This window comes from Aotus nancymaae, unplaced genomic scaffold (assembly GCF_030222135.1).
Source record: "Aotus nancymaae isolate 86718 unplaced genomic scaffold, 86718_ANA_hifiasm-v0.15.2.pri h1tg000016l, whole genome shotgun sequence".
NCBI classification, from domain to species: Eukaryota; Metazoa; Chordata; class Mammalia; order Primates; family Aotidae; genus Aotus; species Aotus nancymaae.
In genome coordinates, this window is record NW_026988428.1 from 77,680,122 (window position 1) to 77,707,450 (window position 27,329).

The 27,329-nt window shown below is 42.7% G+C and overlaps 2 pseudogenes; one reads left to right on the forward strand and one right to left on the reverse strand.

Annotated features, from left to right (window-relative positions):
• LOC135275350 (non-histone chromosomal protein HMG-14-like) overlaps positions 1-1,993 on the forward strand; it is a 32,405-nt pseudogene extending 30,412 nt beyond the window's left edge.
• Positions 1,994-26,276: 24,283 nt separating this feature from the next.
• On the reverse strand, positions 26,277-27,097 carry LOC105713804 (small ribosomal subunit protein eS10-like; annotated as a pseudogene).
• Between the last annotated feature and the right edge of the window lie 232 nt (positions 27,098-27,329).

The window sequence follows — 27,329 nt, forward strand, 5'->3', positions numbered from 1 at the left end:
TGAGACAGAAATAAAAATGTACAAATGGGACCTAATTAAACTAAAAAGCGCACAGCAGAAGAAACTTAACAGAGTAAACAACCTATGGAATAGGAGAAAATATTTGCAAACTATGCATCCAACAAAGAAGTAATATCCAGAATCTATAAAGAATTTAAACAAATTCACAAGCAAAAACAAACACCCCCATTAAAAAGCTGGCAAAGGACATGGCACTTTTCAAAAGAAGACATACAGCCAGGCACACTGGCTCACATCTGTAATCCCAGCACTTTGGGAGACCAAAAGGCAGAAGGATCACTTGAGCTCAGGTCTTTGAGAGCAGCCTGTGCAACACAGTGAACTTCATCTGTCCTAAAAGTAAAAAATAAGCCAGGTGTGGTGATACATACCTATGGTCCCAGCTACTCCGGAGGCAGGAGGATAGCTTGAGCCCAGGAGGTAGAAAATGCAGTGAGCTGTGATCACATCACTGCATTCCACCCTGGACAACAGACCAAGACTCCTGCCTCCAAAAGGAAAAAAAGAAGAAGACGGAGAAGGAGAAGGAGGAAGAAATATACATGGCCAAAGAGTATTTTTTTAAAATGCTCAATGTCACTAGTCAAAAGAGAAATGCAAACCAAAATGACAGTCAGATGGCTATTAATAAAAAGTCAAAAAAGTAACATGTTGGCAAGGTTGAGAAGAAAAGGGAATGCTTCTACATTGTCGGTAGGAATGTAAATTAGTTCAGCCATTATAGAAAGCAGTTTTGAGATTTCTCAAAGAACTCAGAGCAGAATTACCATTTGACCCACCAATCCCATTATTGGGTATAAACCAAAAGGAATATAAATTCTTCTGCCATAAAAGCACATGCATGTGTATATTCATCATAACACTATTCACAATAACAAACACATGGAATCAACCTAAATGCCCATCAGTGGAAGACTGGATTTAAAAAATGTAGTATGTATACAACATAGAATACTATGCAGCCATAAAAAGGAATGAGATCATGTCCTTTGCAGCAACATGGATGAAGCTGGAGGCCATTATCCTAAGCAAACTAACACATGAACAGAAAAGCAAATAGTGCTTGTTCTCACACTGAGTAGACTTTATGTCAATAGACATAGACCTAACAATATAGGAACAATAGACACTGGGGCCTACTTGAGTTTGGAGGAAGGGAGAAGGGTGAGGATAAAAACAAACTACCGATCAGGGACTATGCTTATTACCTGGGTGATGAAATAATCTGTACGCTAAACTCCCATGACACACAATTTACATATATAATAAACCTGCACATGTATCCCTGAACCTAAAATAAAAGTTAAAAACGAAAAATGTCATCAGTGTTTGAGGAAGGAGAGAAAAAAAAAGAATAGGAACTTCAGACATACATTTTGTTCAGTACAAAACACTGTAAAATATATAGCGAAAAGTACTTTGAAATACATTCTAACTCAATCACAAAGGTTGTGTGACTCTGGACAATTTGTTTCTCTACTTTCAGTTCCCTCATCAGCAATCTGAGGGAAACTGGGTTTTTCTAACATCATTGATGAATTTGACTGTATATGTGCTATCTCAAATTTGCTTGACCCAGGTTCCAGATGGTTCTCCCACTGCCCCAGCTGCAGGTCTCAGCAGCTCCAGCTGTGAGAGGAGTGGCAGTGGCCTCCTCGTCACCAAGATACCCAAGAGGAAGGTCAGCTCAACCCAAGGCATGGTGAAGGAAGAGCCCAAGAGGAGATGGGTGAGGTTGTCAGCTAAACCTGTTCCTGCAACAGTAGAAACAAAAACAAAAAAGGCAGCAGGAAAGGATAAACCTTCAGACAAAAAAGGCAAACAACGGGGGAAAAGAAGGTAAAGGGAAAACAGGCCAAAGTGGCCAACCAAGAAATTCAAGAAGATTTACCTGCAGAAAAATGGACAAACTCAAAATGGGGAAAGTCCAGCCTCTGATGAAGCTGGAGACAAAGAAGCCAAATCTGATTAGTATCATATGCCCTGTCTTATCCACAGTCACTGTCTCCCTTCCTGTATAATCCAGAGGAATATTTTTATCAATTGTTTTGTAAATGCCAAGTGTTTTAGTAGCTCTAGAAACATTTTTAAGAAAGAGGGAATCCCAGTTCATCCCATTTTTTAAAGTGTGAATGCTTTTATTTAAGAGATGAAATCAGCCAGGCACGGTGGCTCACGCCTGTAATCTCAGCACTTTGAGAGGCCGAGGTGGGTGGGTCAGGAGGTCAAGAGATCGAGACCATCCTGGCCAACATGGTGAAACCCTGTCCCTACTAAATATACAAAAATTAGCTGGGCGTGGTGGTGCGCACCTGTAGTCTCAGCTACTCAGGAGGCTGAGGCAGGAGAATCGCTTGAACCCGGGAGGCGGAGGTTGCAGTGAGCCGAGATCATGCCACTGTACTACAGCCTGGGTAACAGAACCAGACTCCATCTCAAAAAATAAGAAGAAAGAAAGAAAGAGAAGAGAGAAAGAGAGAAAGATAAAGAAAGAAAAAGAGAGAAGAAAGAGAAAGAAAGAAAAGAAAGAAGAAAGAAGGGAGGAAGGGAAGGAAGGAAAAGAAAGGAAAGGAAAAAAGAAGGAAAGAAGGGAGGAAGCGAGGGAGGGAAGGAAAGAAAATAAATGGATAAATTTTGTCCAATGAAAAGCACAAAATATAGCACACCGGTTAGGTGGAAAAAAAAGAAAAGCACAAAATAAGAAGCCACCGATGAATTAATGACTTATTTTTCCACCTTCTCAAACATGACAGTCTGTTCTGGGGCTCAGTGGATCTATGCAGCCTCTCAGGAGATGCCTTATGTGATGGGCACCTGGCTGTTGTGTCTCTTTGTGAAACGGTGGCCCACAGGAAAAGAAAGAAACCACCTTATGTTTGCCTACCCTCCTTCCCTGCTTAAATTCTCTTCTTCCTTCTTCCCTCATTCTAGCTGCCCAGGAATTCCACTCCAAATAAAGTATTAACATATAAACTTTGTTTCAGACACTGGTTGTTGTTGTTAGTTTTTGGGGTTTTTTACGCAATTCAAGGACAAAAGGAGTACCATGAAGATCAAAGGAAACAGCGTATGGGAAAGCCATTTGTAAGTATTAAAGTAAACATTATGCACATAAAAAGTCCACAGGATCTTGAACAAGAAAATAGAGCGATATGAAATGGCGTGACTGGCAGTGCTGCCGAGATGTCAAGGGATTACGGTACAAAAAGAAAGAAGCACTTAACTCAGCTCGGGGGTGGGGATGGGAGCAGAAGAGGGAGAAGCTCCAAATAAAAGAGGGCCTTTAGAATACAGACGGCGCCTGGGCAGACAAGAGAAGGGTATTTCAGGCACAGGCAGAAATGTGACATTCCAGGGGCCTGGGAAAGCATGGAAAGCCCCAGGAAATTCAGGGAGAATTGGAATTTCAAAAGAACAGGCATAATCAGACCATAAAGGACGCTGCCCACCACACTTGAGAGCTCAGACTTTTTTTTCTCGAGGCCGTGAGTATTGCAGAGGATTGACGCGGTTGAGGGTTACTTTATAAAAAGATCGCCCAGACGCTGGTGTGGAGGGAGGAAGAGCAGAGAATGAGACCGAAAGTAGAACAATCCGGAGACCACTGCATCGGTACCAGAAATGAAGGAGGGCCGATCCAAGGCAGGAGAGGCCGACTGGAGGCATGTCTAGGAAGTAAAATCAATTTTCTTGAATGTGGAGGGCCAAGCAAGAACATGCCATCTAAGAAGGTTTCAGATTTCAGGTGTGAGCAGTTTAAGATGGGCAGGAGTGCCACCCACTTGGATCAAAAATAAAGGAAGAGGAGCAGAGATTTGCTTATTTTTGGTGCCCAGGAATGGAGTAATATGCTGAATTTTAGCAGTCTAAGAGACATCCATGTGGGGATTAGCAATAAGCCAATGAAAATGTGTGTCTCCTCCTATTCAGTTAAGAATTTCTGCTGTAGGCCGATGCAGTGGCTTACGCCTGTAATCCCAGCACTTTGGGAGGTGGAGGCGGGTGGATCACCTGAGGTCAGGAGTTTGAGAGCAGCCTGGCCAACATAGCGAAACCCCGTCTCTACTAAAAACGCAAAAAAATTAGCCGGGCGTGATTGCGTCTGTAGTCCCAGCTACTCAGGAACTCGGGAGGCTGAGGCAGGAGAATCACTTGAACCCGGGAGGTGGAGATTGCAGTGAGCCGAGGTCATGCTACTGCACTCCAGCATGGGCCATAGAGCAAGACTCCGTCTCAAAAAAACAAAAAATTCAGCTGTAATCCCAGAACTTTGGGAGGCCAAAGCAGGAGGATTACTTGAGCCCAGGATTTGAGACCAGCCTGGACAACATAGGGAAGCCTCTGTCTCTATTAAAAATTTTAAAAGTGCCAGGTGTGGTGGCACATGGCTGTAGACCTAGCTACTCAGAAAGCTGAGGTGGGAGGATTGCTTGAACCCCCAAGACGGAGGTTGCAGTGATTTGAGATGGGCCACTCTGCACTGCAGCCTGGGTGCAGGGCGAGACTTGGTCTAAAAAAAAAATTAAAAATTAAAAAATAAATCTTTGGATTGCTGTTAGATTTTGGAAATTACCTCTGAAGAGTGTGCAGAATTACAAACATGTGAAGGAGGAAATTTTCAAATACCGACAATTGAGGGATAAACCGAGACCAAAAAAAATGCTAACAACAGAAAAAGAGAAGGAGCCATCTAAATGGGGAAGAGAAACCAAAACACCTAGCAGTAGAGGTGAAGAGATAAGAGAGTAAAGTACACGTGAGTGGTCGACAGGTGGAGGTGAAGAGATAAGAGAGTAAAGTGCACGTGAGTGGTCGACAGGTGGAGGTGATGAGATAAGAGAGTAAAGTGCACGTGAGTGGTCGACAGGTGGAGATGAAGAGATAAGAGAGTAAAGTGCACGTGAGTGGTCGACAGGTAGAGGTGATAAGAGAGTAAAGTACACGTGAGTGGTCGACAGGTGGAGGTGAAGAGATAAGAGAGTAAAGTGCATGTGAGTGGTCGACAGGTGGAGGTGAAGAGATAAGAGAGTAAAGTGCACGTGAGTGGTCGACAGGTAGAGGTGATAAGAGAGTAAAGTACACGTGAGTGGTCAACAGGTGGAGGTGAAGAGATAAGAGAGTAAAGTGCACGTGAGTGGTCGACAGGTAGAGGTGATAAGAGAGTAAAGTGCACGTGAGTGGTCGACAGGTAGAGGTGATGAGATAGAGTAAAGTACACGTGAGTGGTCGACAGATAGGTCCAGTAAAATAAGAGCTAAAAAGGGCACATTGATAGCAACTAGGAAGCCCTTGCTTATCTTAGCAAAAGAAGTTTTAGTGGGGTAGTGAAAGTGGGAAAGTGCCAGCAGTTTGTTGAAAAGTAAGTGGGAAACTCTCATTCATTGCTGGTGGGAGTGCAAAATGGTACAGCCACTTTGGAAGACAGTTTGCCAGCTTCTTATAACATTAAACTTACTCTTACCATACAATCCAGCAATTGTGTTCCTTGGTATTTACCCAAATGAGTTTAAAATTTATGTCCACACAAAAACCTGAATATGAATGTGTATAGCAGCTTTGTTCATAATTGTCAAAACTTGGAAGCAACTAAGACGTCCTTCAGTAGGTGAGTGAATAAATAAGCTGTGGAACAGCCAGACAATGGAATATTATTCAGTGCTAAAATGAGATGAGCTATCAAGCCATAAAAAGACATGGAGGAAACTTAAATGCATAAACTAAGCAAAATAAGCCAATTTCAAAAGGTTACATACTGTATGATTCCAATTATATGACACTCTAGAAAAGGCAAAACTATGGAGAGTAAAAGAATCAGTGGTTGCTAGGAGTTAGGAGGAAGGGATGAACAGACAGAGGATTTTTAGGGCAGCAAAACTATTCTGTATGATACTAGAATGGTAGATGCATGTCATCATGCATTTGTCAAAACCCACACAATGTACAACACCAAGAACGAACTCTAATGTAAACTCTGGACCTGGAGTGATAATGGCATGCCAATGTAGGTTCATTGTTTGTAATGAATGTACCACTCTGGTGAAGGATTTTGATAGTGGGGTATCTATATATATGTTGAGGCAGGAGGTATATGGGAAATCTCTGTGCCTTCTGCTGAATTTTGCTGTGAACTTAATGTTTTAAAAAATAAAGTCTATATATTTTTTCGAGGCAGGGTCTTGCTCTGTCACCCAGGCTGGAGTATAGTGGTGCAATCATGGCTCACTGCAGCCTCTACCTCCTGGGCTCAAGTGATTCCTCCACTTCAGCCTCCCAAGTAGTTGGAACTACAGGTGCATGCCACCACACCCAGCTAATTTATTTTTTGTAGAGACAGGGTCTCGCCATATTGCCCAGTTGGGTCTCAAACTCCCAGGCTCAAGCTATCCTTTTTCCCTCTGTGCGCAGCCTAAAGTCTTTTTTTTTTTTAAGTAAATGAGTGATGATAAGGAGGTGGAGATAGTAAACATATAGAATTATAAGCCATGTGAGTGCTAAAAGATGAAACTCTCTCAACTGATCTATAATGGCACTTGAATGCACATAAAGAAACTCCAGAAGGAAACCAAAACTAGTACCAGGGATGATCTGTGAGGAATGGAAGAGGGATAGATTAGGATATTGGAATAAAAGAATAAGGAGGGAACTTTTCACTGTACACCTTTTTATACCTCTTGATTTTAAAACCATGTGAATTTATTTATTTATTTATTTATTTATTTATTTAGAGATGGAGTCTCACTCTCTTACCCAGGCAGGAGTGTAGTAGTGCAATCTGGGCTCACTGCAACCTCTGCCTCCCAGGTTCAAGCAATTCTCCTGCCTCAGCCTCCTGAGTAGCTGGGATTACAGGTGTGCACAACCATGCCCAGCTAATGGTTGCATTTTCAGTGCAGATGGGGTTTCACCATGTTGGCCAGGCTGGTCTCAAACTACAGACCTCAAGTGATCTGCTCGCCTCGGCCCCTTCAAAGTTCTGGGATACAGGAATGGGTCACTGTGCCTGGCCACTTTACTGATTTATTTATTTATTTATTTATTTATTTATTTATTTATTTATTAGTGAAATCATGTGAATTTTTAATTACTCAAAAATTTAAATAGGCCGGGCGCGGTGGCTCATGCCTGTAATCCCAGCACTTTAGGAGGCCGAGGCAGGTGGATCAAGAGGTCAAGAGATCGAGACCATCCCGGTCAACATGGTGAAACCCCATCTCTACTAAAAATACAAAAAATTAGCTGGGCACGGTGGCACGTGCCTGTAATCCCAGCTACTCAGGAGGCTGAGGCAGGAGAATTTCCTGAACCCAGGAGGCGGAGGTTGCGGTGAGCTGAGATCGTGCCATTGCACTCCAGCCTGGGTAACAAGAGTGAAACTCCGTCTCAAAAAAAAAAAAAAAAAAATTTAAATAAAACATCTACTATGTGCCAGAACATTTTTTCTTCTTTTTTTATTTTCATTTATTTTACTTATTTATTTTTTGAGACGGAGTCTCACTCTATTGCCCAGGTTAGAGTGCAGTGGCACTATCTCGGCTCACTGCAACCTCTGCCTCTGGGGTTCAAGAGATTCTTCAGCCTCAGCCTCCTGACTAGCTGGGATTACAGGCATGCACCACCACACCTGGCTAATTTTATTATTTTTAGTAGAGATGGGGGTTTCACCATGTTAGTTAGGCTGGTCTCGAACTCCTGACCTCGTGATCCACATGCCTTGGCCTCCCAAAGTGCTGGGATTACAGGTGTGAGCCACACGTGCGCCCAGCCATTTTTTAACTTTTTTTTTTAATTTTACTTTAAGTTCTGGGATACATGTGTAGAATGTGCAGGTTTGTTACCTAGGTATATGTGTGCCACGGTGGTTTGCTGCACCTATTGACCCATTCTCCAAGTTCCCTCTCCTTACTCCCCACCCCCAACCAGGCCCTGGTATGTGATGTTACCCTCCCTGTGTCCATGTGTTGTCAATTTTTCAACTCCCACTTATGAGTGAGAACATGTGGTGTTTGGTTTTCTGTTCCTGTGTTAATTTTGCTGAGGATGATGGCTTCCAGATTTTTTCTTCTCCCTACTCCCCCACCCCTTTTTTTTAAGACAGAGTCTTTAAAAACTGTGTTGGCAGGCTGGAGTGCAGGGGCACAATATCAGCCACTGTGACCTCCACCTCCTGGGTTTAAGCAATTCTCCTGCCTCGGCCTACTGAGTAGCTGGGACTATAGGTGCACCACCCTGTCCGGCTAATGTTTTTATATTTTTAGTAGAGAGGGGGTTTGCCACATTGGTCAAGCTGGTCTTGAACTCCTGGCCTCAGGTGATCCACTTGCCTCTGCCTCCCAAAGTGCTGGGATTACAAGCGTGAGCCACCACACCCAGCTTGATGAACATTTCTTGACGTTTGAGGAAGGCTGGCACACCCCTCAAGGAACCAAAACAGAGATAGAGCCTTGTAGAATCTGAGATTATGACCTTGAAATCCCGAATAGCTTTCAGTGTTGATGAGATTGGCCTCATAAATACCAAAAGTCTTGTGGAGAAAAAAAAAAGAAAAGAAACAAAAGGAAGAATTACCATAATTGCTAGAATCCTAGGGAGCTGGGAGTAGAATGAATGACAAATAATGGAGTTCAATAGCACTCTCAGTTACAACTCAGCTCATAAGGTAGAAGGTAAGAAACGATTTTTGTTATTATCCCAAACACTTAAGCTTAGTTGATTCTCCTTAAAAATGTCTAACAATTTCACTATGAAAAACCTGGATTACTTTACATGCCAGGGGAGTGGAAAACCTGGAATTATTTAGTTGGTCAATCCATATTGACAAGGGATTGAAATCAACCACTAGAACTTGATTATGAAGATTGTTAAATCAATTAACTTATAGTGTCCCTGAACCACTACATTTTGATACATTTCCATGACCTGTAGTTCCCTTACTTTTGTATTCACCATAGCTGGTTTTCAGAATATCCCTCTAAGTAAAGACAAGTAACCCAAAGAAGGCCTCCCATTGAATTCAGAAGGGCTTCTAATAGGGGAAAAATCTGCTTGTTAACGTTGTTGTTTTAGGCTGGGTACAGTGGCTCATATCTGTAATCCCAGCACTTTGGGAGGCTGAGGCAGGTGGATTACTTGAGGTCAAGAGTTCAGGACTGCCTGCCCAACAGGGCAAAACCCCATGTCTACAAAAATACAAAAATGATGCAGGCGTGGTGGCATGCACCTGTAATCCCTGCTACTCAAGAGGCTGAGACACAAGAATCACTTGAACCTGGGAGGTAGAGGTTGCAGTGAGCCAAGATCATGCCACTGCACTCCAGTCTGGGCGACAGAGTGAGACTGTGTCTCAAAAAAAAAAAATTGTCATTTTAACAAAACAATAGAATTACAAAATCCAGCACAATCAACTTCACCAAGCAAAGAAACAAAAGTAGGTAGGAAACATTCCAACTTTCCCCCCAAAATAGCTTATAACAAAGAAATAAACCAGTATAATACCCTCAAGATCACCCAAATAGAAATTCTGTTTGAAAGTCTTTTTCAAGGAAAATGGAAATTAAATATTAACCTCACATGAAGCAATCTGCAATCTTTGTGGCCAATACTGATAATTATTGGTGTTCATTATCGAAAAAAACAGTCTGGTTAAACAGTTTTAGATATGGAGCTACATTAACTCTATTTTAGGCTGACCATATTTACTCACATTATTTTTCCCTCTCCTTATCCTTTCCCTCAATCTTCTGAGGGAAATAAATTATGCTTTTTTTTCCTGCCTAATTTTCCTTTGACAAATTGTTATGGCATTGAAACTTGGAAAAAGAAAGAACTGGAACTACAGCCTCGATGGGAGATTATTACCACACTATGCTTTCTATAATCATGTTATTTGTTTTATTTAGGGTTTTATTGTTTTTGTTGTTTGAAAAGGAAAATATCAGAAACTTACCTGCTTTTTTCACATTAATATGTGTGATATGGTTTGGCTGTGTCCCCACCAAAATATCATCTCTAATTGTAGTTCCCATAATCCCCATGTGCCATGGGAGGGACCAGGTGGAGATAATTGAATCATAGGGGCAGTTTCCCCCATTCTGTTCTCGTGAGAGTGAGTTAGTTCTCACGAGATCTGATGGTTTATAAGTGGTTTCCCCCGCTCACTGGCCACTCATTCTTCTCCTTTCTGCTGCCCTGTGAAAAAGGATGTGTTTGCTTCCCTTTCTGTCATGATTTTAAGTTTCCTGAGTCCTCCGCAGCCATGATGAACTGTGAGTCAATTAAACCTCTTTCCTTTATAAATTACCCAGTCTTGGGTATGTCTTTATTAGCAGTGTGAGAACCTACTAATACAATGTAAACTTAATTGAGTATTGTTCATTAATATTTTATTATTGGTATTAATAGTGAATTGTTAATATTGTTAATAACAAAATAGTGCATGTTAATGTTATTAATGTGACTACTAATAATTAATACAATCTGATATTAATAATTGAAGGATTTACATTAATAATATTGGTCTTTTTTTTCAGAGATAACATGTAACAAAAATTCTATTAATGTTCCTGACACAATTTAAACATCAGACAGACAGATATTTGCTGTGCAACGTCTGGTTAACTGGTTGAGTGGGGCAGTGGAAAGACCAGATTGACACCAATCCTCTTGTTGCCACTTGGAAGAATGCATTTGATTTCTTTTTGAATAAATGAAAATTAAATCTTAATCATCCTATTTCCCTAACTAACTCTGAGAGCTACTGAGGGAGATAAATATCCTTAATGTCTCCACCCAGGTATAATCCTATTACATTTAAATGTTTATGTTTCCTTCGAAATCCTAATTAGCTAAAGATTGCTTGTGCTGATAGCTGTGTAGCCAGCCTGCCTTAGAGAAAATATTGTTCCAATCTTACTTGTACCCTGTTCTAGGAACAATATAATTACATAGCACCTACCTCTTTGTTAGTAGTAAATTATTTGAATGTGGACGTGGGACTTATAAACAGGATGTCATGCCAACATGCATACTCTATTTTGAAGTTTCCAGCCAAATGTCAAATCCTATTGCTATGGTTTGAATGTCCCCTCCAAAATCAATGGTGAAATTTAATTGCTGATGTGACAATATTGTGAGGTAGGGGCTTTTGAAGAAGTGATTAGATCATGGGGGCTCCACCCTCATGAGTGAATTGATGTCATTATTAAAGGAGTGGATTAGTTATCTCAGGAGTGACTTTGTTACAAAAGGAAACTCTCTCTTGCATGTGCTCTCTTGCCCTTCCTGTCCTTTGGCCATAGTGTGACACAGCAATTAGAACCTCACCAGATGGCCAAACAGATGCCAACACCATGCCCTTGAACTTCCCAGCCTCGAGAACCATGAGCCAAATAAATCTCTTTTCTTTATGAATTGCCCAGTCTGTGGTATTCTTTTATAGCAGTAGAAAACAGACTAAGACATCTATGTATCAGGATGTAAGCTCCATGAAGGTTTTGTTCACCACTGTATTTCCAGGACCTAGTTCAGGGCCTGACAAAAAGTGCTAACTCGGAAAATTTTTGATGACTCAATGGGTAAATGAATTTATAACAGATAAGAATCAACAAACTCCAGTATACTACAGTATACAAGAAATAACTCACTTTTTTATATTCTATTCTTTATTTTAATTAACTCTCAACTCCAATCCTGATGGACTAAAAAATTCAGCCTCAATCATACTTGTTGTTTTCATTCAGCCCAGAGTTCTTTTTCTTTCTTTTTTTTTTTTTTTTTTTTTGAGAGATGGAATCTTACTCTGTTGTCCAGGCTGGAGTGCAATGGTGCAATCTCAGCTCACTGCAACCTCTGCCTCCCAGTTTCAAGTGATTCTCCTGCCTCAGCCTCCTGAATAGCTAGGATTGCAGGCACACACCACCACACCGGCTCATTTTTGTATTTTTTTTTTTTCAGTAGAGATGGAATTTCACCATGTTAGCCAGGCTGGTCTTTAACTCCTGACCTCAAGTGATCGACCTGCCTCAGCCTCCCAAAGTGCTAGGATTATAGATGTGAGCCATTGCACCCAGCCTCAGCCCAGAATTCTAAAGCCCTATACAGTGCCAAAATGCAGAAGAGGTGGAATGGGACTGTAGCAGTTGAGGGCTGCATCAGTCCTCAATAATCAATCCTTTTTCTACACAGGGTATAGCTCATATGTACACTACTACTGTCAACCTGGTCCCACAGGCAATCAGTGACCAATCCAGCCCTGTGTTCTCCCTCCCTGGAGACCATGCATCCATTCCCTCTGGAATCTTGCTGTTTCTCAGGAGGCTGCTGGGAAGGCTGGGACACCCCACTACTCGCAGAGCCCCAAGATTTCACTAGTGGTTTGTGGGAGGCCCTCAACTGATCCTCAAACTATTTCCCCTAGTCCACTTTTCTCTGTGGTGCCTGGCTGCACTTTCTAGATCTTTCCTTGTTTCCTTGGACATAGCTAAAGAAGGCAATAGAGGACAGATGGGCACCTTTCTCAGCCTATGGAAATCTGGGGCCCCAAAAGTCATTTAAAGCTTAAACAGTCCCAATCTCTTATAATACAAGCTCACGGCACTTTTGACAATAAATCTCTCTCCAAAATATGCATTCCTTTTTTATGACTTCAGTCACACCAACAATTTTTTTGACACATGACTTTCTTTCTAGATTTAATTACAGGTCCTTTGAGTTTATCAGGTTTCCACAGGACCTTGCCCTTAGTCACTTTTCTAGAAGCCATTTTGTTCAGCTGCTTGGGTTAATATGGTCCAGCTTAATCCAATCCAAGGTCTTAACAGAACATCTTATAGCTACACTACTGATTTGGTCTTTGTCCTAAGGCTGAATTGGCCTTTCTAGATGAAATTATTCCTCTGTTTATCATTTACTAGTTGGAAAGAAAGAAAAAGTGGTATCTTTTGACACAGTCCTAAAATGTCTGAATTACCTCTTACTTTTTAGTGCTGCTTGCAAGTGGGCTGTTTTTTTTTTCTGAATTCATTTTTTTCTTTTGTAGCCTTATGAATGCAGCTGATATCAGCCAACCCATGCCATTGATAGTCTGCTTTGGAATCTCTTCCCAGAATCCACATATTTATTATATAAAAGATTAGGTCTTTTAGAAAGGTAAACATCTTTAATATGCAAACAGTGGTTATAAACGAATGACATATTAAAGACCTTTTCCATAAACAAAAATGTTGTAGATATGTTGTTAAAAATAATAATAATAAGCAATCTTTAGAACAGCATTTAGCATATGTTACAGTGTATGTAGGGAAAAAGGTATGTGCATATGTGTGTGTGTTGTCAACCTAAGTAACAGACAAGAGAGGGAGTCTTCAAACATAATGAGTTTAATGGGGAGTGCAAAATGGATCTGCAAACCCAAGATATGCAGGCTAAGGAGACTATAGTTGTATCCAAGGAGGTTGAGGCAAAGAGGTGCTTTTAAAGGCAAAATATAAAAGTACACATAATTTGTTCTGAAACAGAGAACATTGGTTACAGAGGCTTATCACAGGAGATGACACTAGTTTTCTAGTGGAGACAGTATGTCTGGCAAGTGTTCTTATGGATCTGGCTAGCTGTCCTTGTGACTCACCTAGTAAGCTACAGTTTGGAGATCCTTGGCAAAGATTCTTGCTATAAGTATACATGTGTAAGAGCCCTTTAGAGAGTCTTTGTAATAGTTCTTATCCTAGACATGTGTGAGTGAGGGGCCTTCCTTCTTAACTTCCCAGCTTTATTTTGCTGTTGTTGATTTGGTCTGACACAAGTGACTCCATTTTGATTCTGGAAACTTTCACTATATATACATAATTTAATGCATAAGATATCTCTAGAAAAATACTCAAAAAACTGAGCGCCACAGTTGCCCCTGGAGAGGAAACTAGGGAACTGGAAGATGGGAGTGAAAGGGAATTATTCTTTTCACTACATATATATAACTCCTTTATAGCTTTTGAATTCCATACTATGTACATATATATTCAAAAAGAAATTTTTTTTTGAGACAGAATCTCACTCTGTCACCTGGGCTGGAGTGCAGTGGCACAATCTCAGCTCACTGCAGCCTCAGCCTCCTGGGTTCCAGCAATTCTCCTGCTTCAGCCTCTTGAGGACCTGAGATTACAGGCAGGCACCACCACACCCAGCTAATTTTTATATTTTTAGTAGAGACAGGGTTTCAACATGTTAGCCAGGCTGATCTCAGAACTCCTGACCTCAGGTGAACTGCCTGCTCAGTCTCCCAAAGTGCTGGGATTACAATTGTGAGCCACTGCACCCAGCCAAAAAATAATTTTTTTTTTTTTTTGAGATGCAGTCTCACTCTTGCCTAGGCTGGAGTGCAGTGGCCCAATCTCAGCTCACTGCAACCTCTGCCTCCCAGGTTCAAGCGATTCTCCTGCCTCAGCCTCCTGAGTAGCCAGGATTACAGGCATGTGCCACCACGACTGGTTAATTTTGTATTTTTAATAGAGACGGCATTTCACTGTGTTAGCCAGGAGTGTCTTGATCTCCTGACCTCATGATCCACCCTCCTTGGCCTCCCAAAGTGCTGGGATTACAGGTGTGAGCCATCATGCCTGGCATCCAAAAATAATTTTTTTTAAGTTGAAATATATGTACAATAATGAAAAATGAAACTTTCTCCTGGGTGCTGCACAAAAATCATAGGAGTTGGCACCACAAGTTAATACATTGTAAAATATGTGTAAACTTTAGGATATAACACATTTATATGTCTGTGCTCAGTTTTCTCAATAGTTTATGTATTTTTGGTTTTAGTGCTTTTTACATTGTCGATTTTTTTTTTTTTTTTTTTTGAGAGACAGAGTCTCACTCTATTACCCAGTGCAGAGTGCAGTAACATAACCATGGCTCACTGCAGCCTACATCCCAGGCTCAAGCAATCTTCCCACCTCAGCCTCCCAAGTAGCTGGGACAATAAACATGCACCACCATACCCATCTGATTTTTTAATTTTTTGTAGAGATGGGGTCTTGCTTTGTTGTCCAGGTTGGTGTCAAACTCCTGGTCCCAAGCAATCCTCCCGCCCCAATCGCCCAAATATAGTAGCTCATTATAGGCATGAGCCACTGTGTCCAGTCATTTCTGGACACATTTGAAAAACAGTGTGTCCATTGTTTTTTAAGAATGAAATGCAAATTAAATATTTGCAATGAAACACCTCAACAGAAGAGTTTCCTGAAACCCAGTTTAAAAAACGATTGCAGTTTTACACCAAGAATAAGAGGGCAATTACAGGCTTCTTAGAGACTAGACTGGATTTTATAAAGATACATTCAGGGCTAGGTGCGGTGGCTCATGCCTGTAATTCCAGCACCTTGGGAGGCTGAGGTGGTTGGATCACTTGAGGTCAGGAGTTCAAGACCAGCCTGACCAACATAGTGAAACCCCATGTCTACTAAAAATGCAAAAATTAGCTGGGCATGGGGGCACACGGCTCTAGACCCAGCTACTCAGTAGGTTGAGACAGGAGGCAAGACTCTGTCTCCAAGAAAGAAAGAGAGAGAGAGAGAGAGAGAGAGAGAGAGAGAGAGAGAGAGAGAGAGAGAGAGAGAGAGAGAAAGAAACAAAGAAAGAAAGAAAGATGCATTCAGATGGTCACAGACTGGGTTCATTGAAAAGCACACTCTAAGAGATTGAATACAGAATGTTTCTTAGGAAGTATTCTCAAGAACAAAATCTATGGGAACATGAAGAAAATATAATTGAAAAAAAAAAGAAAGTATAATTGGGCAGAGAGAGAAGTTAAACTGAGTCACAACAAAGGCCTCAGTTAATCTTAAAGCAAGCTTTGGAGATAGGATGACACTTCAGAGTTGCTCCAAAGTGGGACAAGAGGACTGGGCCATTATGCTCCCAAAACAACCAGACATTTGGATGTTAGCTACTCTTGGGAAGGGGCAAGACCTTGGGTGAGGTGGCTTTCTTCAACCAAAGCCAAGAACTGGAGAAGAATTCAGCTGAGATCTGTTGACTGATAACACTCCCAGCAGCTGGGGTAATGAAGGCCTCGGTCCTGGAGTGGGGAGATCAAGGTGGGGTATAGCATCCATTATAGTCCACCCCTGAGTCTCTTGGATCCACCTGCTTCATTCAAGTTCCAAGAGCAGCTACTTAAAATTTCACAGGGCCTCTATCCCCGCCATGCAGCTGATCTCAAGAGCACAAATGATACTCATCATCATTCTACTTTCTAGATCCTATAGGTCTTTTAGATTTCCTTTCTCTCTCCTGGCCTAGGTGGCTTGCCTAGTGTATTAGTCCATTTTCTTTTTTTCTTTTTCTTTATGACTCCTTCTTGCTTCTAAGTATTAGTCCATTTTCATGCTGCTGACAAAGACATACTCCAAGACTGGGCAATTTACAAAATAAAGAGGTTTAATTGGACTTACAGTTCCACATGGCTGGGGAAGCCTCACAATCATGGTGGAAGGCAAGGAGGAGCAAGTCACATCTCACATGGATGGCAGCAGGCAAAGAGAGAATGAGGAAGATGCAAAAGCAGAAACCCCTGATAAAACCATCAGATTTTGTGAAATTTATTCACTACCATGAGAACAATATGGGGGAAACCACTCCCATGATTCAATTATCTCCAACTGGGTCCCTCCCACAACACATGGGAATTATGGGAGTACAATCAAGATGAGATTTGGGTGGGGACACAGAGCCAAGCCTTACCATCTAGGTAGGGCGACCCAGACACTCATCTCTTAGAGGATCTAAGACCCTGGTCACTATCCCCATCTCAGGACATACCCATTGTATCAGGAAACCAAGTGGATTGTGTGAGTGCCGGATATATTATTTCCTGACGGTCAGAGATGATTACTTCTTCCAGGAGGGTGAATCTCGTCCTTGACTGCTGATATGTTGGCACAATAAGTCCAAAGTAACTGGATGGCAGCCATAGCTTGAAGTTTAATGCGACACTTTCTGTATCCTCTGGTGGAAGTGCTTACTCCCTGAGATCAGGATCTCTAGGAAACACAATTTCCCCAGTGAGTTACTGGGGAGTGATGCTTGGTGGAGCCACTCTTGCCTCCATCCATTAGCTCTCTAACCCATATATTCTGCTGCAAAGACTACTCAAGTTCAGATATTTTAAAGGACTTACCAGAATCAAGCCTTTTATTTAAAGGCAAATGAGGCCAGGCGTGGTGGCTCATGCCTGTAATCCCAACAATTTGGGAGGCTGAGGCGGGTGGATCACCTGAGGTCAGGAGTTTGAGACCAGCCTGACTAACACGGTGACATTCCGTCTCTACCAAAAAAAAAAAAAAAAAAAAGGCAAAATTAGCTGGACATAGTGGCAGGCACCTGTAATCCCAGCTACTCAGGAGGCCGAGGCAGGAGAATTGCTTGAACCTGGGAAGCAGAGGGTGCAGTGAGCTGAGACTATGCCATTGCACTCCAGCCTGGGCAACAAGAGTGAAATTCTGTCTCAAAAATAAAATAAAATAAAATAAAGGCAAATGATGCACTGCATCAAGAGGTGGAGAGTACAGGCAAGCATTGGAATCTGAGAGACAGCTCAGACACTGCTCCCCAGGGTCCTGACTTGCACACACTGAACTCAGAATCTAGATCAAACCACCAAGATCTGTGCAAGGAACCTTAGCTTTGGGGGAATTCAGTGAGGAAGTCCCCAGTGGAGTTTTTGTGTACCCTTAGCCAGGCCTATCAAACCGGTTAGGCCAGTTTAAGTCCATCAGCACAGAAACTGGCCCTGGCAGTTAGGAAGTGAGTTTCAGACTTCAAACAGCACATAATAAATACCACTGTTCTTATCTTGTCTCACAGTCAGAAATGAGACATCAACGCATCCACAAAGACAAAGACAGTGCTATTCTAGTCCAGTTGTAAATTAACTCTATCTATCATACTTATGTATTGGAGATAATAGATACATACAGCACTAGTTGGCTTAAGATGTATACTAATTCTGGGGAATGGTGCCCCATCCTCTCAGGGTGTTCTCTCCAAGTTGATACCTTAACAGGTTTCATCAGAGCTGTTTACCTTGATACTGTTTCACCACTCTATCAGGTCAGCAGGCTGTGGATGGAATGGTAATGTAAGAGCACCAGTGGATCTTAAGTCATGTGTGAACTGCTACATTTCCTATCTTGTTAAGTGGGTTCCTTAATCCAATGAGAAGTCATCCAGATCCTACATCAAGCTGATCAAATACTTTGTAAGCCCTCAACGAGTGATGCTGGATGAGGCCCTGCAGGCAAGAAAGTTAAACTCATATTCAGAACACATCAATTCCAGTCAAGATAAATGTAGCTGTCATAGCAGAATAACATAAACTGGGTGACTTATAAACAACAGAAATTTATTTCTCATAGTTCTGGAGGTGGGAAGTTCAAGATCAAGATTCTATGTCTAGATCTTGACATGACAAGATATGTTGGCTCATGCCTGTAATCCTAGCTCTTTGGGAGGCTGAGGTGGGCAGATTGCTTGGGCCTAGGAGTTCAGGACCGGCCTGGGAAACACAAGGAGACTCTGTTTCTAAAAATAAATAAATAAATAAATAAATAAATAAATAAATAAATAAAAAGATTAGCCAGGCATATGGCACATTCCTGTAGTCCTAGCTACTTGGGAGGCCAAGGTGGGAGGATTGCTTAAGCCCAGGAGTTCAGGGCTGCAGTGAGCTAGAGTCTCACCACTGCACGCCAACTTAGAGTACAAGGCAAGACTCTCACTCAGAAAAAAAAGATTCAATGTCTAGTGAAAGCCGCTTTTTGGCTCATAGATAGCCTTCTTCCTTGTAGGAAATTAAATAAAAGGTTCCTCTTGAAAGCTTTCCTCTTAGTTCATTATGAATAAATAATAGTTTCTTCAAAGATTAATTTACTTTAAAGCTTTTGCTAATAATCTTAAAGTAGCTGTCAGTCATAGTAAAGAAATAAGTGCATACCGTGTTCTTAGTTCTTACACTTTAACCTAGATATTTGCCCTGACATACCAGGACAAGCCCAGGCAATTCTTAAGTCAAAGCTTATTCCCCTTCCTTATTTGAAAATGTTATCGCTTCTCTAAGAATTTCTCAAGTTACTTCCACTTTTCCTTTGTTCTCCTCTGCCTTTACTTCTTTAGAAATTTCCAAGTGTTTAGCCAATCAGGTCAAGCATAGAATGTGAGGTCCCATTCTGGTCAATGGAAACTACACACAGCAGTAGGGCAATTGCATCAGGTTATGAAACTTATAAATGTCCCTTTCTCCTTGTTCAGGTGTGCTCTCATGGCAAGACTGCCAGCGAGTTGCCCCCTTTCTGCAGGAAGTAAAACTCACTTGCTGAGTGATCCATTGTCTCCATGTGGATTTTTCCCGACATTATAAACCCATTTCCAACATTCCTGCATCCTCACACGGCAGAAGGAGCAAACAAGCGCTCTTCTATAAGGGCATTAATCCCATTCACGAGGACGCCACACTTATGACCTAATCACCTCCCAAGAGCCCTACCTCCTAATACCTCCATCTAGGAAGTCAGGATTTCAGCATAGGAATAAACATTTTGAGGGAATATAATTAACTTCTCTTCCTGGGTACACAAGGGGCATGGTTTCAAAGGCAAGAACTTCCTAGTGACGTGACTGACCTGCCTTCTTTCACATCTCCATTGGGAGCTTAGAGATCTTTGTTTAAGTTTCATGCACTTGGGAAGATAGACTGCCCAGGCGAGCTTCCTTTGTTTAGAAATCCCACAAAAAGCTATGGGAGGACAGTGGGCCAAACAACAAATCAGATGTCAGAAATCAAAGATCAATCACTCCAGCAGAAGTTTAAAGGAAATCCTTTCACAGGACAAAAAACTTAAATGGGGCGGGAATAACTCCCAGGTTAAAAGTCCCCTTCTCTCTCATCTGTGTGGACTCCATCTCTGGATCCCCTCCCACGACAACATGGGAACTTGCTTGCTCTCTCTATTTCTTTTTCTTTCTCTCTGCATAAATAAATCACTTTCTGCAAAACTCTTTGGGGTCCGATATTTACTTGAACAAGCTCACCCCGCCCAGCGGGGTCCTCTCCCCCATTCTTGGGTGAGTGAGGGACCAAGGGCCTAGAAGAACACATCCTATGGGGGAGCAACCTAAGCCCGTTGTCCACAATTTGGTCACAATTCCATTCACCACAGTATCCAAATAGTTAACATGCCACCAAGTGGATGATTGGTCTCCTTGAGGGATGGTGCTATATTGGGGTTCAGGATTTGTCTCCATAGCATTCAATAGCAATGAAAGCTAGATCAGTCTGGGTAAGTGCAACCCATTTTGTTGGACCCATGTATAGGCTCCATCCCTGCCACCATGAATACTCTGTTCATGTACCAGTGAACCAACACTGGGGTGGCTGATGATGACAGAGACTTCCTGACATCACCTAGCTGAATCACTGACTACTTGCTTACTTAGAAAGAGCACTGTTTGCTTACCTGAAGAGGGAGAATTCATCTTTACAAGGGAAGAGTGGACTATTTCTGTAGAAGAATTTCAGGATTCAAGACTCTCCAGTGTATCAACCCAGATGTCTCCCTTCCCTCAGGGTTCCACTTCTTCCCAATGAAGCCTCCCAATTAGTGCAGAGAAAACTTTCCACGATTGAGAATCTAATATTTCTAGAGCTCTACCATACGTATCCTGCAAGAGATGAGAGCCTCTTTTATGCTGCCAGGGAAATGCTCTGGCTTTCACACTTAGCCTTTAATTAATTGATCATTAATGACCCTTTCATTATCTTTCTGCAGAACTGAATGGTCCTCAGCAAGAGCCATCCAATTTTATAGTCCTTATATTTAGTATTTCCTCTGTCTTTCTCAAATGACAGATACATTGCACCTACCAGTGCATTCCTTCCATTGGTGAAAGTTTTAAAAACTGCATAGCTACTCCATGCCATGGACTATCTGCTGTCTGTGTTCCACCTACTACCATTGATGGGTCCCTCACTAATATTTGGCCTGTGAATGATCCATTTCCAAAGTCTTGTCTTAGAGTTTTCATTTTCAGACACGCCTGGTGCCAGCTATTTCCAGTTGAGTTCCCCATGAACCAAATTCTGAGGCAGAGATTTGCATGTAGGAACTTTACTGGGAAATAATCTTCAACTCCTGTGGGGAAACAAAAAAACCGAAGATTGTTTAGAGAGAAGAGTCAAAACAAAGGCCTCAGCCCATCCTACTGGGAGCTCTGGAGTTTGGATGATCCTTCAGAGTTTCTCCAAATTGGAGTCATAGGGCTAGGCCTGTGTGCCCCTGCATCTACCAGTCTTTGAATATGAATTGCCTCCTGGAAGGAGGTATGACCTTGAACTGGGCAGCTCTCTTTAGCCAAGGGCAATTCTAGAAGAGAGACTCAGCTGAGACCTGTTGATTGCCAGTACTCCCACAGCTGGAGGAATTCTTCGAGCCTTAGATGGGAAGTGGTATCTGGGCAGCATACCACAGCATCCACGATACAGAGGAGGGAAAGTCAGTGCCTCCTACGTGATACAAAAGAGATTCAATCTGTATCTTATATACTTGCAATTGCCTATTTTTTATCCCTTAGTTCAACTCAGTTTTACTTAACATCATTATATATGCTAGGTACCAGGAATATAATGATGAATAAGATTTCCATATTCAAAATGTCAATTATTTCTCTCTGTCTCCATGCTTCCTAAAAGGGAATTTGTCATTCTGTCTTGTCTAAGAGTCTGCTGCCATAATCCTTTCTAAGTGTTCAGTCACTACATGTCTCTGTCCTCCTGGCTTCAGCTAGCTGCACAGTCTTATTTTTCTCTTCTGGAATTTTGGAACCAGCACATATGGACCTAAATCAGTCTCCTTTTATTTGTTTTAATAGAAATGCTGCTGAGAGTGGTGGCTCATACTTGTAATCCCAGCACTTTGGGAAGCTGAGGCAGGCAGATTGCTTGAGCTTAGGAGTTCAAGACCAGCCTGAGCAACATGGCGAAACCCCACCGCTACAAAAAATATAAAAATTAGCCTGGCATGGTGGCACACACCTGTATTCATAGCTACTAGGGATGCTGAAATGGGAGGATCACTGCCAGGAGGTCAAGGCTGCAGTGAGCCATGATTGAGCCATGATGGTGCCACTGCACTCCAGCCTGGGCGACAGGGTAAGACCCTGTCTCAAAAAAAAAAAAAAAAGAAAGAATGAATGAATGAAAAAATAAAAGAAAAGTAGATTCTCTACCTGTGATCACATATCATTAGGTTTAGAATTATGGTTTGTTTTTTTTTTTTTTTTTGAGACGGAGTTTCACTCTTGTTACCCAGGCTGGAGTGCAATGGCGCGATCTCGGCTCACCGCAACCTCCGCCTCCTGGGTTCAGGCAATTCTCCTGCCTCAGCCTCCTGAGTAGCTGGGATTACAGGCACGTGCCACCATGCTCAGCTAATTTTTTTTTTTTTTTTGTATTAGTAGAGACGAGGTTTCACCATGTTGACCAGGATGGTCTCGATCTCTTGACCTCGTGATCCACCCGCCTCGGCCTCCCAAAGTGCTGGGATAACAGGCTTGAGCCACAGCGCCCGGCCTAGAATTATGTTTTATCCCAGGATTTTGGGAGTCCAAGGTGGGCGGATCACTTAAGGTCAGGAGTTCAAGACCAGCCTGGCCAACATGGTGAAACCCTGTCTCTACTAAAAATACAAAAATTAGCCAGGCTTGGTAGTGTATACCTATAATCCAGGCTACTCAGGAAGCTGAGACAGGAGAATCGTTTGAACCTGGGAGGAAGAGGTGGCAGCAGTGAGCTGAGATCGCACTGCTATCCTCCAGCCTGGGCAACAAAGCAAGACTCCATCTCAAAAAAAAATTACTTTTTTCCTTTTGAGTGAAAATTTCAATAATGCTTCCATGTGTGTATATGTGAGGACTTTTTCACATTGTTTCCAGTATTGTTGGCTAAAGATTAATTTTTCAGATTACTTTTGAATCAAGACAGACTAAAGGACTTTGTTCTTTTCTGAGCATTTGTGACAATAAAATGTGTACTTTATATATTCAGTAGGGTTTGAATGAAAGGAGTGCTACTGCAGGTGTGAATTTGTAAATATCTGAGATCGGCTTGCTTTGTGCTGGGAGAGGGGTGTGGGTTTGAGGAAATAACATAGATATGAGTCTGGATGTGAGTAGAAAACTCAGGGTAAGTGGCTTTAAACTGGGTCAGTACACATGTCTCCATTCTTAAGGAAGAGACAAGTTGCTCTGCAGTTTCCCTGTGACCTCAGTACAGTCTGTTGAAAAGCTATTTGGCTTCTCATACTGGAGCCGCTGATTACTATCCCAAAAACTCCTTTCTGGCAGCTTCCCTTGCCTAAGAATTTTCTGCCTATTCCTTTTACTTCCACCTCAGTGAAGTCAAAGCCCTGCCCTGCTTCTCACGTGGCCCAGAGCAGGTTTTGTATTTAGAAACCAGTGGGAACAGTAGGAGAGGGGAAGGATGAGGGATATATGGCCAATACTTCCCTCCCCATTCCTGACCCTCATATGCCACTAACCAAGTCCACATCATGTTTCCTAACTACAAAACACTTTGCGGTAGCCAGTGCCCAGCTCCAGGATGCCCAGGAAAGTTCCTAGGTCTAGATCTCCTCTAAATGCAAACAAAGGTCATTTTAGTCTCTTTTTTTTTTTTTTTTTGAGACGGAGTTTCGCTCTTGTTACCCAGGCTGGAGTGCAATGGCGCGATCTCGGCTCACTGCAACCTCCGCCTCCTGGGTTCAGGCAATTCTCCTGCCTCAGCCTCCTGAGTAGCTGGGATTACAGGCACGCGCCACCGTGCCCAGCTAATTTTTTGTATTTTTAGTAGAGACGGGGTTTCACCATGTTGACCACGATGGTCTTGATCTCTTGGCCTCGTGATCCACCCGCCTCGGCCTCTCACTTAGTCTCTTTTTACCCAAAGAGTCACATTCTTTTTTTTTTTTTAAGAGATGGGGTCTTGCTATGTTGCCCAGGCTGGAGTGCAATGACTACTTACAGGTGTGATCCCTCTAGTGATCAGTACGGGAGTTTTGACCTGCTCAGTTTCCGACCTGGGCCAGTGCACCCCTCCTTAGGCAAAGAATCACACTCTTAAACTCCTTTGCTTACTGGGTGCAGTGGCTCATTCCTGTAATCCCAGCATTTTGGAAGGCCCAGGCAGGAAGATCACTTGAGCCCAGCAATTTTAGACCAGCCTGGGCAACATAGTGAGACTCAATCTCTACAAAAACTTAAAAATTAGTGAGATCATCTCCTCTGCAGGGAAATGGATAAAGCTGGAAGTCATCATTCTCAGCAAACTAACACAGGAACAGAAAACCAAACACCATATGTTCTCACTCATAGTGGTAGTTGAGCAATGAGAACACATGGACACAGGGAGGGGAACAACACCCACTGGGGCCTGTCAAGGGGTGGGGGGCAAGAGGAGGGAGAGCATTAGGACAAACACCTAATGCATGCAGGGCTTAAAACCTAGATGACTGGTTGACAGGTGCAGCAAACCACCATGGCACATGTATACCTTGTAACTAAACTTCATATTCTGCACATGTATCCCAGAACTTAAAGTAAAATAAAATAAAATAAAAAATTAGTGGTCTGACGCAGTGGCTCAAGCCTGTAATCCCAGCACTTTGGGAGGCCAAGGCAGGCAGATCACCTGAGGTCAGGAGTTCTAGACCAGCTTGGCCAATATGGTAAAACTCTGTCTCTACTAAAAATACAAAAAAAAAAAAAAAATAGCTGGGTATGGTGGCAGGTGCCTGTAATCCCAGCTGCTCGGGAGGCTGAGGCAGGAGAATCACTTGAACCCCAAAGGCAGAGGTTGCAGTGAGCTGAGACCACGCCATTGCACTTCAGCCTGGGCAACAAGAGTGAAATCCCATCTCAAAAGAAAAAAAACATTAGCTGGGCATGGTGGTACACGCCTGTAGTTCCAGCTACTTGGAAGGCTCAGATGGGAGGATCACTTGAGCCCAAGAAGTTGAGGCTGTAGTGAGCCAAGATTGCACCACTGCACTCCAGCCTGGATGACAGAGTGAGATCCTGTTCCAAAACCAAAAATAAATCTTTAAACAAAAAATTATCTGGACTGACTTAGACGTCTGAAAATGTTTATTCTACTAACAGGGATTTCAAGAGACAGATTCGACTCCGTGTCCTCCCTTTTCATTGCCTAGGCAGGGCTTTGCTTTGCCCAATGTGAGTTGGGGGACGCCGGGGGCATGGAAAGAATGGGAAGGGGAGGCCAATCTCATGGTGTCCCCCTACATTTCAGTGTCGTTATTCAAGCAAAATAAAGCTAAAAGGAACATTTGGGGCTGTCATGAATGATTAATTACGAAGTCACTAAAGGCCAGTTGTACCCTGTTGAAGGCCCATGTCCTACTACTGATACGATAAAAGAGAGATACATACAGCCTAATTGCATGTGTATACATCTTAGCTATATCTTCAGGTTCAGGTAGAAAACATCTTTCCTTCTTTGCCTGTCCTGTCCCTGCCCCGGGATAGCAGTGCTTATGAGTAGGAGGGACACTTTGTATGGCTGACTAAACCAGCTATCAGTCTACAAAGAGTGGATCAAGTGGAAAATTACCTCATTTCCCCATAGTCCTCAAGAAAAGGATTCTCCCTTGATAAGACTACTAGCCATTGGAAAAATGTCTTAATAATCTTTGTATTCCTCCACCCCTTACCCCAATGTGATAAAAGTAGCTACATTTAATTAAACACTTGCCAGACACCTGTCTTACATGATTTATTTAATCCTCACACTAACACTGTAATGTAGCCGTTACTGTGTTAGTTTTAGTTATGCAGAAATAGAGGAACAATATGACTGGCTAACCTGACCAAGAGCACACGGGAAGTTTTAGAGTCAGGTTTGAAACCCACGTTAACAATTCCAAAGTTGATACCTTTACTAAGCAGCTGTGACGGGACACCCCAAGACCACCCTCAGATTCAACAGTTCACTAGAGGGACTCACAAAGCCCAGAAAAGCTGTTAAACTCATACTGTTTATTATGATGAAAGTATAAAGACTTAAACCAGCAAAATAAAAGACACAAAGGGTAGAGTCCAGGAGACGCCAGAAACACATTTCTAGTTTTCCTCGCTCTGTAAAGTCATACAGACAGCACTTAATTGTCTTTTTATTTTTTTTAATTTTTCTGGCTCTAAGTTTATTCAATGCAAAAATAATCCTCTCCAATTTTACCGGGTGGCTGACCACGTCCACGACCAAATCCGCCTCTAAACTGGAATTCGGTTGCTGACCCAGCCCCGGCCTTGACTTTCTTGCCAGCGCCTGGGGCACAGGTATCCCGTTGGCTTCCCCTCTTGTGAGTCTTGCAGGTCGCTCACCCTCCAGATCTTTAGGCCGAGGCCCGCCAGTCTCTGGACGGCTGCGGCGTAGGGTGGCAGCCACAATCTCTGGGGGCAGATGAAGGTAATCACGGAGATACTGGATACCCTCACTGGTAAGGTATCAGTAGAAACGTCTCCAGGCTAACCGTTCCTTCACGTAGCCTTGGGGCTTGAGAGGCTGCAGGGCCTTCATGACATGAAGGTTGGGCACATTCTTGTCTGCCAGCTCCAGATGCTAAGGTATGTGGGCATCCTTCCTGGCCACCATAACTCCCTCCTTAAAAAGGAGTTCAGCCAGGTGCAGTGGCTCCCGCCTGTAATCCCAGCACTTTGGAAGGCTGAGGCAGGTGGATTACCTGAGGTCAGGAGTTTGAGACCAGCCTGGCCAACATGGTGAAATCTCATCTCTACTAAAAAATACAAACAAGTAGCTGGGCGTGGTGGTGGGTGCCTATAATCCCAGCTACTCGAGAGGCTGAGGCAGGAGAATCACTTGAACCAGGGGGACAGAGGTTGCAATGAGCCAAGATGGCACCATTGCACTCCAGCCTGGGCAACAAGAGGAAACTCTGTCTCAAAAAAAAAAAAAAAAAAAAAATTCATAAATGGCAATCTGGTTCTTCTTAGGCATCAACATCTACCACTCTTACCCCAAACTAGAGCTTCAGGCCAGGCAAAGAGGCAGTCAGGGGAGTCCTGCCCCCAAGGAAAAAGCGTGTCGGCTGGGACACTCTCTCCCTAGTCTCATCTGGCTGGTCTCCACCACGCACTGGCTTCATCCTCCCCTCCTCCCTCGGACAATCTTCCAGCACTTAATTCTCACAGTAACGATGTGTGACAACATGGATGGAGTCTTGCCAACCAGAGAA